The 14,411-nt window shown below is 41.2% G+C and overlaps 1 protein-coding gene and 1 long non-coding RNA gene across 6 annotated transcripts in view; one reads left to right on the top strand and one right to left on the bottom strand.

Moving 5' to 3' along the window:
* Window positions 1-2,499, bottom strand: part of LOC110509147 (uncharacterized) — a 34,674-nt gene extending 32,175 nt beyond the window's left edge. The window contains exon 1 of the long non-coding RNA XR_002471405.3: window positions 2,436-2,499. This is a non-coding gene — a long non-coding RNA (uncharacterized LOC110509147). The remainder of the gene's footprint in view (window positions 1-2,435) is intronic.
* The window catches only part of LOC110509145 (ankyrin repeat domain-containing protein 12), a 48,026-nt gene continuing 35,828 nt past the window's right edge, over window positions 2,214-14,411 (top strand). For 4 of the 5 annotated variants that reach the window (XM_090226010.1, XM_036966457.2, XM_090226008.1 and 1 more), the window contains exon 1: window positions 2,542-2,736. The gene's annotated coding sequence lies outside the window, so the exon portion shown is untranslated. Of the gene's footprint in view, window positions 2,737-14,411 lie in introns of all 5 variants that reach the window. The other variant, XM_036966459.2, reaches the window with a different exon arrangement.

Below are 14,411 nucleotides of genomic sequence, written 5' to 3'. Positions count from 1 at the left end.
ACACAATGGGCGTTAATACGATTCCAATGGAATTTCCCCATCTCCTCAAAAGTATATCTGACCGACTCTGGCTGGACTGAGGACGACGCAAAGTTTGGAAAATGTGTCTCGCAAATGGAGCCTTAAACCGCAAGGGGGGGGTGTTGCGATTCCACGCCGCTGTGGACGTCCCCATTGAAATGCATGACATCCGTAGTAACGGTGAGACTCGTGTAATGTGAACGAGGCTTTACCCATAAGCACTCTGTTACGTTATTTTTTTTATTTTACTAGTCAAGTCAGTTAAGAACACATTCTTATTTACAATGACGGCCTGTTTAACTGCCTGTTCAGGGGCAGAAAGACAGATGTGTACCTTGTCTGCTCGGGGATTTGAACTTGCAACCTTCCGGTTACTAGTCCAACGTAACCTTCCGGTTACTAGCCTACCCTGCCGCCCCGTTATGTCGGATGTCATGCATTTGGGATAGCTAGGAACTTGTAAACAGTTACGCATTCCGATAAGGAAGTACTATTGTACTAGTAATGTTAAATAATAAATTGGCAACTAAGCCAATTGTATTATGACTTGCCTCCTCTCGTTTAAGTTTATCGTGATGGTAATGACGTTTGTTTTTATTAGGTTATTAGGTTGAGGTCGCTAGCTACAGTGGTATCTTCAACCTAGCCTCGCTTTTAGCTAGCTGAGTTGAGGGAGAAAAAATAAGTAACTAAAAGAAAACATGTTTTATCATTTGAAACAATATATTTATCCTGTCTTGAATGAAAAGGTAATATTTTGCACATTGGGGTTTCCTGAACGTGGGCATTCCTGCATCTGCAGGAACACCTCTTTATGCTTCTATTGGTCCATTTTAAAGCTAGGAGGAGGAGGCACTTCAGTACAATAGGTGGCGGTAATGCACCCTTGGATGCGAACCGCAGATAAACCCACAGAAGAAGAGGCAGACTGTCCTTCGCCCTCGCCTGTCGGGCACTTTTTCCCCGCAGTTCTGTTAATGATGGCAGTTGTTATGTAAACATTTAGGACACTGGGTGTTAGCTAGCTAGCTAATTAGAAAGATAGGACTCCGGTACACTGTGCAAGCAGGAGGTGGGGATAGTTAAGTAGCTAGCACTGTTTTCCTGCAGTTCTGTTAACGACTCTGGTACATAGCAAGCACAATAGGTAACTAACTAGAGATAGCTAGGACACCGGTGTCCTTTGCCCCCGGCCTGTCGGACTGTTTTCCCGCAGTTCTGTTACGACAGCGAGGGGACGTGTTTGGCAAGCGGGAGCGAAGGACACTGTGCTAGCTGGTTAGCTAGCTAACTTGGACACAGCAGGCAGGATAGGTAGCTAGCTAGGACACTGGTAGACAGTGTACTTTGCCCTTGCCTGCCAGGCACTGTTAGCTGGCAAGGAGGTAGCTAGCACAGTGCAATTCGAGTAGAAAGTTCAACTGTCTGTTTAGTAGCGCAGCAATACTCTGTGAAGATGACATAAGACATCACAGTGGTACCGTGAGTTTTCAGGCTAGATGCATGTGGCATTTTGGCAAGTTTGATTTTTTTTTTTTTTTAACGACTTTATATCAGAGTTGTCTGTTGTCATAGAGATAGAAGACTCATGATGGGTATAACCACTTATAGCATGGACATTGCAATTGAGACTTTCAACAATTTTAAATGTGTCAAATGGATGGGGATACCTATGAGTTGAGAATTATCAGCCAATGAAGAAGAGGAAGAAAATGAAGATGGCTTTCAATGCAACAGCGTCACGGACGCTATAATGACACAGATAACAAAGATGAGTCCTATATCTATCTCTATGGCCTGTATATACACACGTATCTACCCTCTCATTGGCTAGAATGGTCCCACCTGATCTCGCCCCCTCCTCCTCATGCCTTCCATCTTTGAGGACATGTATTTCTATTGTTCGAGCGGGCACTCGAATCTCTTGTCAATATAATAGAAAATCTTTCATAATGTTCTCCCAATCGCGCATGCGCTTTAATGCCCATATAATGCAAATATCACTGCGCCACAACAATTCGATATAGACAGAGCGGCAGGAATGATGCAACACATCGACGGAACTAGAATACAGTGTCTATGCATTCATATAAATGACAATTGAATGCACATAATCAGATTTTACCTCTCTGTTATGTCTTCATTCGACATGTTCGAAAAACATTCCCTAAAGCCGCAGAGCGGAGCGGAAAGGATGACGCGCCCAGCGTCACCCACCTCTCCCTCTCCGATGCACCCCAAAAGTTGACTTGCAAAATACTCACCATTCGGTATCTATACACGCAATAAAACACGACTTTAAAATGTACATACTAACCTAACGAAGATGTATTTAATTTTTTATTATCATATCGAAGCCATTCTATCTATCAGTTCCGGGAAATGTTTAAAATGTGGTAAATAGCTTGACATACCCATTATCCAGCAGACTTAGACCCTTAAAAAAAATAAGATTGTCAGGACTCACGTGACCAATATGACTGTTCTCGGCCAATGGGAGCGACGTTTGCATGATTTGCTGGGGGGAGTTTCTTCTTGAAGACGAAGGACGGACTGGGGATGTTTTCAAACCCAGCAATAAACTGGACGTCACACATAGCCCGTAGTCTAGCTACTGTTCATGTTCAATATTTTGGGAAATTACTGTTTTACAAGCTACGTAGTTTTATCTTCACGATCTGAATGAACAGGCAGAACCTGATGGGCATTGAAAAGGTAAGCAGAAAGTGAAATGTTCATATTTCTTTAGATTTGATTGCTCATGATCATAGGTAAAACCCCAGCTAGCAAGCTAATCAACTTTGACGTTAGCTATGGCCACAACTTTTATTGTTATTTTTGGACTTGTATGTCATCTACTTTTTTTTTTATGGACGCATTTAAGTAACAGGTGTTTTACTTATGTGTCAAAGTTGCTTTTATGCTAATAATATGAATAATTATAGCTGTGTGTTGCTGTGTGTCGAAGGGAAAAGCTGGGTGACAACTGGTGGCTAACTAGTTAGCTTCAGTTAGCCTGTAAGGTATTCGCCTCAGCGGGCTTTTGTCTACACGGGATGTTTTTTTTTGTTTTTGTTCTCCATGTAACTTACACATTGTACGATTAAAAAAATATATATCTGTAAAGTATTTTTCCCCCTGCAACAGACCATGGTTACAAAGTAAATTGACCGAGACTTTCGCCAGGTAGCAAATTCGACACATTTTATGTAACGTAGTCTACGTAGTCTCCAGAAGGAATAGCTAACGTCAACTTAACTACTGTAGCCCTCATTACAGGCGTTCCAGCGCCGAACGTAGCGTAAGTATGCTATTCTCTAAACAGTATCCACGTTAACCCGGGCTAACTAGCTAGCAAGCTAACTGTATTCGCGTCCATTTATGTCCATATACGTTTAAAACGTCCGAATATTTGCCACGTTGGATCTGTAAAACAAAAATGCACATAATAACAATTATAATTATTTGCTATTTGTAAATCTGACAACAGTACAGCCAAGGTACAGCAGCGAGTCAAGCTTTTTTTTTGGGGGGGGGGGGGGTGTGTTGGTTGAACCGCTTGTCTGTCTGTCTGGTGTGACCGTCCTTCGCTCTGGAAACCTTTTGTCTAAAGGACGTATCACTCAGATCCTATACAAAAACCAAGCCACCAGTGCGAGCTGAATAATACTTCACGTCTTTCGTTCATGACAATGACAGAATAAATACATTGTATTATAGCCACAATGGGTGCAGAATGAACTGTCTCCATGAAGTATGATGAAATATCAAATCACGGGTGATGTCATTTCTACCCTCCCCATGCTGTTGCAGTATTTTGTATAGCCTAATATCAGAGCAATACAGGTTGAAATTGATATCCAGCTATTGTCTTCAGTGAGGCAGCAATGATAATGACACTGAGTCTATGAATTTAGTTGCAAGTAGGGCTCCGCTTATCTAAATAGTTTTCCCCTTTTTCCTACTACAAAATATAGCTGTACGCCTTCCACCCTAAATAATCAAAATCATAGTAATGTGTGTGCAATAAAGAAGTTAATTACAGAATGCATAGTGACTAACCCTAGGGTTTGTCTTAAACACTTAACATGTTGAAAACAAACCCTTCCCCCAAAATACTAGTCCTATATATTTTCCTATATACTTTAAAAATGGGCCTTTGATACCACCCTGAATTGTTATTTAGCTCGATGACAGAATTCTGGTTTGAATGTCTAACTTTGATCATCGCTACACTAAAATTGTATTTTGTTGTCACATCATGTTCCTCATTTGTGTTACTGTCGTACCAAGTACTTAAAACTCACTATCACTGAGTACAGTATCACGAGTACATTTTACATATTGAACTTATTATGGCAGTTTATGCAGTAGTTATGTGAACACCGTACTCTGCTAGTCTTAATTGGCGTAAGGTCATAATCGGAAGTAAGCATATGCCGTTTAAAAACACCTGGTTTTCTGGGTAATCTTTCAAATTATTAGAACATGTAAATACCTTTAATCGGCGTTCCAGCGGTGCGTTTGATTCGCCCATACACCAGCCAAGCACGCTTCCCTCTTTGCGAGTGAGTTGTACTTGGAACAGCTGAATATATATATATATGCTTCTTTTAGAAGTAGTTTTCACGTGTACTTTATATGTCCAAACTCAGAATCAAATATGCTTCTCAAAAATAACATGTTTGATGTGCTAGAATGTTTGTTTTGATTGGTGATTTTTCTGCATTTATCGGTGCCGTCAAGGTTGCCTGATTTCAGACGTTGTCCATGAAAACAGGATTATTAGGGAAATCTGTCTTCTTCCAAAGCATGTAAAAGTTTTAATCAAACTTATTTTCAAAAAATGTAATCTTTATTTAACTAGGCAAGTCAGTTAAGAACACATTCTTAGTTACAATGACAGCCTTGGAACAGTGGGTTAGCTGCCTTGTTCAGGAGCAGAATGACAGATTTTTGACCTTCCCAGCTCGGTATTTCGATCTAACAACCTTTCGGTTACTGGCCAAAAGCTCTAACCACTAGGCTTCCTGCCACTCCTAATCTCACTTTCCACAATAATCACATTATTGTATGCATGACACTGACAAAAAAACCCACACACATTTAGGGCTGGTATGATATCAGTATCGCAATATTCCTCCCCCTCAAAAAAAATGATAACACGAAGCAGATTTCATTCTGTTCCTGAATGTAAAATAAAAAATGAATCCATGTGACTCTGAATGACATCACAATGACGTTTGTTTCCAACGTCCGTGTTGTTTTCCTTAAGAAGTTAAATCCCCTTTTTTTTGTGTTTGTTTCCCTGTCACGATACAAACAAATAGTGCGATACTGGTATCGTCCCGACCCTAATTCACATACACGCGCATACCGACACAATACGCCCGCACGCTCTCGTATGCGGTTGCTACTCTCTTCTCTTATGATTACCTATCCTGATGCCTCGTCACTTTACCCTGAGCTGACTTTTCTCTGTGTGTTTGTAAATGATGTCTATGTTGGCACCTGAGCTGAGTCAGAAGGGAAACTAGGCATCTACCACCCACTATCTGATGGGGGGGAGGGCGGCGGCAGTGTGCTTTTTCTCCCCTCACTTTTTATCAGAAATCACCATCACCCACTAATTCATTTGTTGTTCAGCATGCACAATTACTTGTTGATTTAATGACACAGTGCGTTCGGAAAGTATTCAGACCCCTAGACTTTTCCCACATTTTATGTTACAGCCTTATTCTAAAAATTGAGGAGATTGTTTTCCCCCCTCAATCTACACACTATACCCCATAATGACAAAAGCAAAAACATTTTTTTAAACAAAATCGTTGTCAGGTTGGTGGTCCTGTTGGAAGGTGAATCTTTACCCCAGTCTGATGTCCTAAGTGCTCTGGAGCAGGTTTTCATCAAGGTTCTCTCTCTGTACTTTGCTCAGTTCATTTTTCCCTCGATCCTGACTCGTCTCCCAGTCCCTGCCGCTGAAAAAACATCCCCACAGCATGATGCTGCCACCGCCATGCTTCGCTGTAGGAATTCATTCAGGCCAAAGAGTTCAATCTTGGTTTCATCAGACCAGAGAATCTTGTATCTCATGGTCTGAGAGTCTTTAAGTGCCTTTTGTCAAATTCCAAGCGGGCGGTCATGTGCCTTTTACTGAAGAGTGGCTTCCAGCTGGCCACTCTACCATAAAAGCCTGATTGGTGAAGTGCTGCAGAGATTGTTGTCCTTTTGGAAGGTTCTCCCATCTCCACAGAGAAACTCTGGAGCTCTGTCAGTGACCATCAGGTTCTTGGTCACCTACCTGACCAAGGCCCTTTTCCCCCGATTGCTCAGTTTGGCCAGGCGACCAGCTCTAGGAAGATTCTTGGTGGTTCCAAATTTCTTCCATTTAAGAATAATGTTTTGGTACCATTCCCCAGATCTGTGCCTCGACACAATCCTGTCTCGGAGCTCTACGGACAACTCCTTCGACCTCATGGCTTGGTTTTTTGCTCTGACATGCACCGTCAACTGTGGGACCTTATATATGACGGGTGTGTTCCTTTCCAAATCATGTCTTATCAATTGAATTTACCACAGGTGGACTCCAATCAAGTTGTAGAAACATCTCAAGGATGATCAATGGAAACAGGATGCACCTGAGCTCAATTTTGAAAATAATGTATTTCTGTTTTTTTTTTAATGAATTATAGTGTGTTGTGTGTAGATTGAGGATTTTTTTCTTTCTTCATCCATTTTAGGATAAGGATGTAACGTAACAAAATGTGGAAAAAGTCAAGTGGTCTTGAATACTTTCCGAACACACTGTATACTTATTTATTTTTTTACCGGGGACCTTCAGACGAGTCTTGTGAGGCTTGTGGGCAAAACAACCTACATATACAGTACCAGTCAAATGTTTGGATACCTACTCATCCAAGGGTTTAAAAAAAAATATATATATTACTATTTTCTACATTGTAGAATAATATTGATCAACTTATGAAATCATGTAGTAACCAAAAAGAAAGGAAAAGCAGCCAACAAGTGCTCAGCATATGTGGGAACTCCTTCAAGACTGTTGGATAAGCATTTCTCATGAAGCTGGTTGAGAGAATGCCGAGGCTGTCATCAAGGCAAAGGGGTGGCTACTTTTGAAGAATCTCAAGTAGAACATTTTTGTTTTTGTGGCGTCTCATGGTCTGGCAAAACACCACTCTAGCTCTGCCACATCTCACTGCACATGCGGAACGGCGATATTTGCAGATGTGGTGAATTGAGACGCAGTCCGTGCAAAAAAACCCCCAACTAAAAATAGATTATCTGTTAATCTAAACTTACATCGGTTTCAGTAACAACCAGTGAGCAATGGCAATTACTTGCCATTCATCTTGGACTCACAATGAGTATAATGCATGCCCTGTTATGCCTTATTTGGATTAATTTCTTAGTAATTTAGTATTAATTCCTCTATCAGTAAAACTGACTTTTAAAAATAAATACATTTTTAAAGGGGCATTTCTAAAATGTTCTACTTCATATGTATCTCAGTGTTTCCAATGACTTCCTCAACCAATTAGTAGACAATGCCTACTCGTGAATAGTTCAAATCACACGATGCACACTGATGATGTCATCAAAAACACTTCTCTTCCTTCCTTTTTTAAATTTTTTTAATTTTTTTTTTATACTACAGAACATAGAAATGTGTTTACATGTTGGGGGTGAGTTCACAAATATTATGTAGGATGTTGTGATTCAAGAGTGGTGCACCTATCTAAAGGCACTGCATCTCAGTGCTAGAGGCATCACTACAGACAACCTGGTTCAATTCCAGGCTGTAGCGCAACCGACCTGCGATTGGGAGTCCCAAAGGGTGGCGTACTATTGGCTCAGCGTCGTCCGGGTTTTGCCCTGGGGTACGCAGTCATCGTAAATAAGAGTTTGTTTAAGCACCAGCTCACAGATTACTGCACCTGTACATAGCCCATCTATAATTTAGCCCAAACAACTACCTCTTCCCCTACTGTATTTATTTATTTATTTATTTATTTATTTTGCTCCTTTGCACCCCATTATTTATATTTCTACTTTGCACATTCTTCCACTGCGAATCTACCATTCCAGTGTTTTACTTGCTATATTGTATTTACTTCACCACCATGGCCTTTTTTTTCCCCCCTTCTCACCTCATTTGCTCACATTGTATGTAGACTTATTTTTCTACTGTATTATTGACTGTATGTCAAAAACACTATTAACTTGGTCTCGCCCAGAGCTCATGTTAGCATACTTACAACAATGTATTGAATATTCTGGGGCCTCCGTGTTTCCTGTACCAGTGAGCTCTGGACAGACAACAGCTGTAGACTATTTGCGCATGGGATAAGTAATCAGACCTGTTTTTATGATGTTTCCACCGGATCAGGGCAAGGGGGGCCCCTTGTGCTGAGTGGTCATCAAAAAGTATTTTTCCAATAGGCTACGTTGTGGAACTATTGTCATTCTCAATAGATGCGGAAACAGATTTTTGTTCACTTGCTGTTTTGAGGTGAAGGAAGTTATTACTTTTGAGAAGCTCCACATTTTTAAATGGTGAGTTAAGACCATCAGAAATGGTATCATATCCCCAGAGGGACACATTTATAGGCCTACATTTGCAGGCAGGCCAGATAGACTAGGTCTACTTCTATGCGTAATCAGGTTTGTGCTCTTACTCAAAGATTTGACCAGAGCAAACATAATAATGAATAATTTGTCAATAACTGAAAGGTTGTGCGTCTAGGTTGTGCGCTCTGCAAACATGTCCACTCTTACAATGACAGCGTTAAGACGGTAATATGACTATATTGAATGGATTTAACAGAACTTACTGTAGCCAAACAAACACTGTAAATTCAGATAATTTCGAATCAACAGTAAATGTACTATTGTTGATACAGGTTTGCCATTCAGACTGAATCAGACTGCTGTCTCGTGTGCCATTTTTATTTTTTAATAATTTTTGTATATACACTGCTCAAAAAAAATAAAGGGAACACTTAAACAACACAATGTAACTCCAAGTCAATCACACTTCTGTGAAATCAAACTGTCCACTTAGGAAGCAACACTGATTGACAATAAATTTCACATGCTGTTGTGCAAATGGAATAGCCAACAGGTGGAAATTATAGGCAATTAGCAAGACACCCCCAATAAAGCAGTGGTTCTGCAGGGGGTGACCAAAGACCACTTCTCAGTTCCTATGCTTCCTGGCTGATGTTTTGGTCACTTTTGAATGCTGGCGGTGCTTTCACTCTAGTGGTAGCATGAGACTGAGTCTACAACCCACACAAGTGGCTCAGGTAGTGCAGCTTATCCAGGATGGCACATCAATGCGAGCTGTGGCAAGAAGGTTTGCTGTGTCTGTCAGCGTAGTGTCCAGAGCATGGAGGCGCTACCAGGAGACAGGCCAGTACATCAGGAGACGCGGAGGAGGCCATAAGAGGGCAACAACCCAGCAGCGGGACCGCTACCTCCGCCTTTGTGCAAGGAGGAGCAGGAGGAGCACTGCCAGAGCCCTGCAAAATTACCTCCAGCAGGCCACAAATGTGCATGTGTCTGCTCAAACGGTCAGAAACAGACTCCATGAGGGCCCGACGTCCACAGGTGCTTACAGCCCAACACCGTGCAGGACTTTTGGCATTTGCCAGAGAACACCAAGATTGGCAAATTTGCCACTGGCGCCCTGTGCTCTTCACAGATGAAAGCAGGTTCACACTGAGCACGTGACAGTCTGGAGACGCCGTGGAGAACGTTCTGCTGCCTGCAACATCCTCAGTCATGGTGTGGGGTGTCATTTCTTTGGGGGGCTGCACAGCCCTCCATGTGCTCGCCAGAGTTAGCCTGACTGCCATTAGGTACCGAGATGAGACCCCTTGTGAGACCATATGCTGGTGCGGTTGGGCCTGGGTTCCTCCTAATGCCAGACAATGCTAGACCTCGTGGCTGGAGTGTGTCAGCAGTTCCTGCAAGAGGAAGGCATTGATGCTATGGACTGGCCCGCCCGTTCCCCAGACCTGAATCCAATTGAGCATATCTGGGACATCAAGTCTCGCTCCATCCGCCAACGCCACGTTGCATCAGACTGTCCAAGAGTTGGCAGATGCTTTAGTCCAGGTCTGGGAGGAGATCCCTCAGGAGACCATCCGCCACCTCATCAGGAGCATGCCCAGGCGTTGTAGGGAGGTCATACAGGCACGTGGAGGCCACACACACTACTGAGCCTCATTTTGACTTGTTTTAAGGACATTACATCAAAGTTGGATCAGTCTGTAGTGTGGTTTTCCACTTTAATTTTGAGTGTGACTCCAAATCCAGACCCTCCATGGGTTGATAAATTTGATTTCCATTGATCATTTTTGTGTGATTTTGTTGTCAGCACATTCAACTATGTAAAGAAAAAATAATTTAAGAATATTTCATTCATTCAGATCTAGGATGTGTTATTTTAGTGTTCCCTTTATTTAAACCTAACAAAGGTAAATACTTGTTTGAACTAACCTACCTAATGTAAACACTACATTGTTTTTGTCAAGTAAGTGCGTACATTGATGGACCACTAGAGTGGTAGGGTCCAGTCCACTACCACAAGTCTAGCACCACTAGATTGGTAGGGTCCAGTCCACTATCACAAGTCTAGCACCACTAGAGTGGTAGGTCTAGTTGTTTGTTACCATGTCTTAGGCCTACCCAAAGGTTTCTGGAAAGGAACAGCAGCATGTCCACCTTTTCTGCCCCAGAGTAGCAAACTCCGCAGGATGATAAACTAGTAAATGTTGACTGAGATTTGTAGTTTGGCCATCCCTTGCCTTAGTAATCTGTTTCCATATTCTCCAAGTGACTTTGGTCAGGTCTACTGGCTCACCTTGATCATTTAGCGTGAAGCTGAAGAACTGCCAAACGGGTGCTTTTCTTTCCCATCGAGTCCGCTATCGTTTTATTCATATTTAACTAAGGCCGGCTCTGCTGTAGTTACTAAGGCCGGCTCTGCTGTAGTTACTAAGGCCGGCTCTGCTGTAGTTACTGAGGCCGGCTCTGCTGTAGTTACTGAGGCCGGCTCTGCTGTAGTTACTGAGGCCGGCTCTGCTGTAGTTACTGAGGCCGGCTCTGCTGTAGTTACTGAGGCCGGCTCTGCTGTAGTTACTGAGGCCGGCTCTGCTGTAGTTACTGAGGCCGGCTCTGCTGTAGTTACTGAGGCTGGCATTGTTTTATTCTGATTTAGATGATGTCTAGATGCGTTTTATAGCAGAGATCAAGTTTATAAATTGTCTGGCTGGGCTGATGAGACAGTGGATTGCACAGTCAGATGGAACAGAGTAAATAGGCATTTTAATATCATGGATTTAGCTGGTGGTAACTTCTGGAATAGACACCGGCTGGGATGCGTTTTTAACCAATCAGCATTCAGGATTAAACCCACCCCGTTGTGTAACTGTTTCTAAAAGTTAATATAACTATTTTAGTATTTTTATGGAGGAGAAGTATAGCCCTACCAATTGGAAAATCATTCTGCAACTCGATTTAAAAATAACTAGGCATAGCAATGTGTCCTTTTTGTACTGCGTTCTTCCTGCCAATTGTCCCCTCCCTGCGCAATTCGTCTGAGGTCTTTCCTTCCCGGGGGAGAGACGTTTTCTCAGCTTCCCATTTGAACTGTTTTCAGCTATTTTCACCGTCTCTGCTACTGTATTTAAAACCCTTATTACGCCCACAGCCTACATTCATGACACCCCCCCCCCCCCCCCCCCCGTGCGAGTAAATTTCAATTGGGTCGCATTGCTGTGAGCTGCACATTCTACACGGTCATATAACATCATAAAATCCCATTGTTGGCAAAAAACAGCTGTCACGTTGACGAGAGGAGGTTCTCCACTTTTTCTGTGGGTATATTTGATATGGGTTTGAGATTCTTGGCACACAAAATGATTATGCACATTGGCCATACCGATTGCAGAGGCCTCATTGGACAGCGGGCTTACATTTACTGTTTTTAGTAAATGGCTACTAGCAGTGGGTAATATATTTACAGTTGGTGATCTAGCTGTGTTTTGAGTTTCCACTTACTCAGGTATATATTAGCCCCAAATAAATTAGCCTACTGATATTAGTGCATATAAAGATTAGAGGTCGACTGATTGATTTTTCAACGCCGATACCGATTTATTGGAGGACCAAAAAAATCTGATACCGCTTAATTGGACAATTTTTTTAATTTTAATTTCATTTATTTGTAATAATGACAATTACAACAATACTGAATGAACACTTATTTTAACTTAATATAATACATCAATAAAATCAAGTTAGCCTCAAATAAATAATGAAACATGTTCAATTTGGTTTAAATAATGCAAAAACAAAGTGTTGGAGAAGAAAGTAAAAGTGCAATATGTGCCATGTAAAAAAGCTAATGTTTAAGTTCCTTTCTCAGAACATGAGAACATATGGAAGCTGGTGGTTCCTTTTAACATGAGTCTTCAATATTCCCAGGTAAGAAGTTTTAGGTTGTAGTTATTATAGGTCAATTTCTCTCTATATGTTTTGTATTTCATTAGCCTTTGACTATTAGATGTTCTTATAGGCACTTTAGTATTGCCAGGGTAACCGTATAGCTTCCGTCCCTCTCCTCGCCCCTACCTGGGCTCGAACCAGGAACACACACAATATTACCTGCTAACCTGGATTTCTTTTAACTACATATGCAGGTTTAAAAATGTATACTTCTGTGTATTGATTTAAGAAAGGCATTGATGTTTGTGTTTAGGTTCAGTCGTGCAACGATTGTGCTTTTTTCGCAAATGCGCTTTTGTTAAATCATCCCCCGTTTGGCGAAGTTGGCTGTCTTTGTTAGGAAGAAATAGTCTTCACAGAGTTCGCAATGAGCCAGGTTAGCAGGCAATATTAACTAAATATGCAAGTTTAAAAATATATACTTGTGTATTGATTTTAAGAAAGGCTTTGATGTTTATGGTTAGGTACACATTGAAGCAAGACAGTCCTTTTTTGCGAATACGCACCGCATCGATTATATGCAACGCAGGACACGCTAGATAATATCTAGTAATATCATCAACCATGTGTAGTTAACTAGTGATTATGATTGATTGTTTTTTTTTTATAAGATAAGTTTAATGCTAGCTAGCAACTTACCTTGACTTACTGCATTCGCGTAACAGGCAGTCAGTCTCCTTGTGGAGTGCAATGTAATCAGGTGGTTAGTTAACTGTAAGGTTGCAAGATTGGATCCCCCGAGCTGACCAGGTGAAAATCTGTCGTTCTGCCCCTGAACAAGGCAGTTAACCCACTGTTCCTAGGCCGTCATTGAAAATAAGAATTTGTTGACTTGCCTAGTTAAATAAAGGAGAATTAAAGGTGTGTAAAAAAACGAATTCCGATTGTTATGAAAACTTGAAATCGGCCCTAATTAATCGGCTATTCCGATTAATCGGTCAACCTCTAATAAAGATACAGGCAAATTCATCTATTTTGGAGGGAAACTTTTTCATTTCATTTGTATAAACAACACCAATTCTGGAACTCTATTTTAACAGTAAAATGTAACATCATAATGCATGACTGGATTAGTTTGCACATATAAAAAAATATATATTTTCAATTGCATGAAAAGATGCAACCTACCATCTCTGTTGTCATTACACTTAAAAAAAAAATAAACCGCCGTGAATGACTAAGATTTTAAAATATATTTATATTGCTTGATTCCACAGAAAGAAAGAATTGTTGCGATTTAAATTTACTGACTGAATGAATACATGTTAAGTCTCGAACCCTCTCCCCAGTGTCCCATAGCCTTGGCTTGTAATTTAGTTTAGGTATGTACAGAACACTCAGTACCTACTTGTAAACAGATGTATATGTAAGGCCTAACTGGTTCGTACCACAGACTTCTCGCTTTTTAGGAAACCAATGTCTTCACCATTTTGTTTTAGATCAAGTGGGAATTCTCATTTTGGGCCGAGGGTGACGTTGGTGTTTATGAAAGCGTGACTCTAAAGGATCTCTGTTACATATACAGTTGTGGCTACGAAGAATCACGTGTTCCTCAATCTACATCATGTATTTCTATCTGAACCGTCAAGGTTACATCATGTATTTCTGACTACGCAAGGCCCTAGTTTAATTTGTCTGAACAAGCCTCCAAACAATGCCAGCGGTCTATGCAAGAAGAATCATCTGTTCTACATGATGTATTTCTATGAACCTTCAGAAGAATCATCTGTTCTACATTATATATTTCTATGAACCTTCAGAAGAATCATCTGTTCTACATTATATATTTCTATGTGAAGCTCCCGGGCCAACTGACTGTTTGTTTCAGACCACGTTCGTGTCATTTGGGCTCGTTT

This window comes from Oncorhynchus mykiss, chromosome 28 (assembly GCF_057628025.1).
Source record: "Oncorhynchus mykiss isolate SJ-2025 chromosome 28, ASM5762802v1, whole genome shotgun sequence".
NCBI lineage: Eukaryota > Metazoa > Chordata > Actinopteri > Salmoniformes > Salmonidae > Oncorhynchus > Oncorhynchus mykiss.
This window is presented reverse-complemented; position numbering and strand designations above follow the sequence as displayed.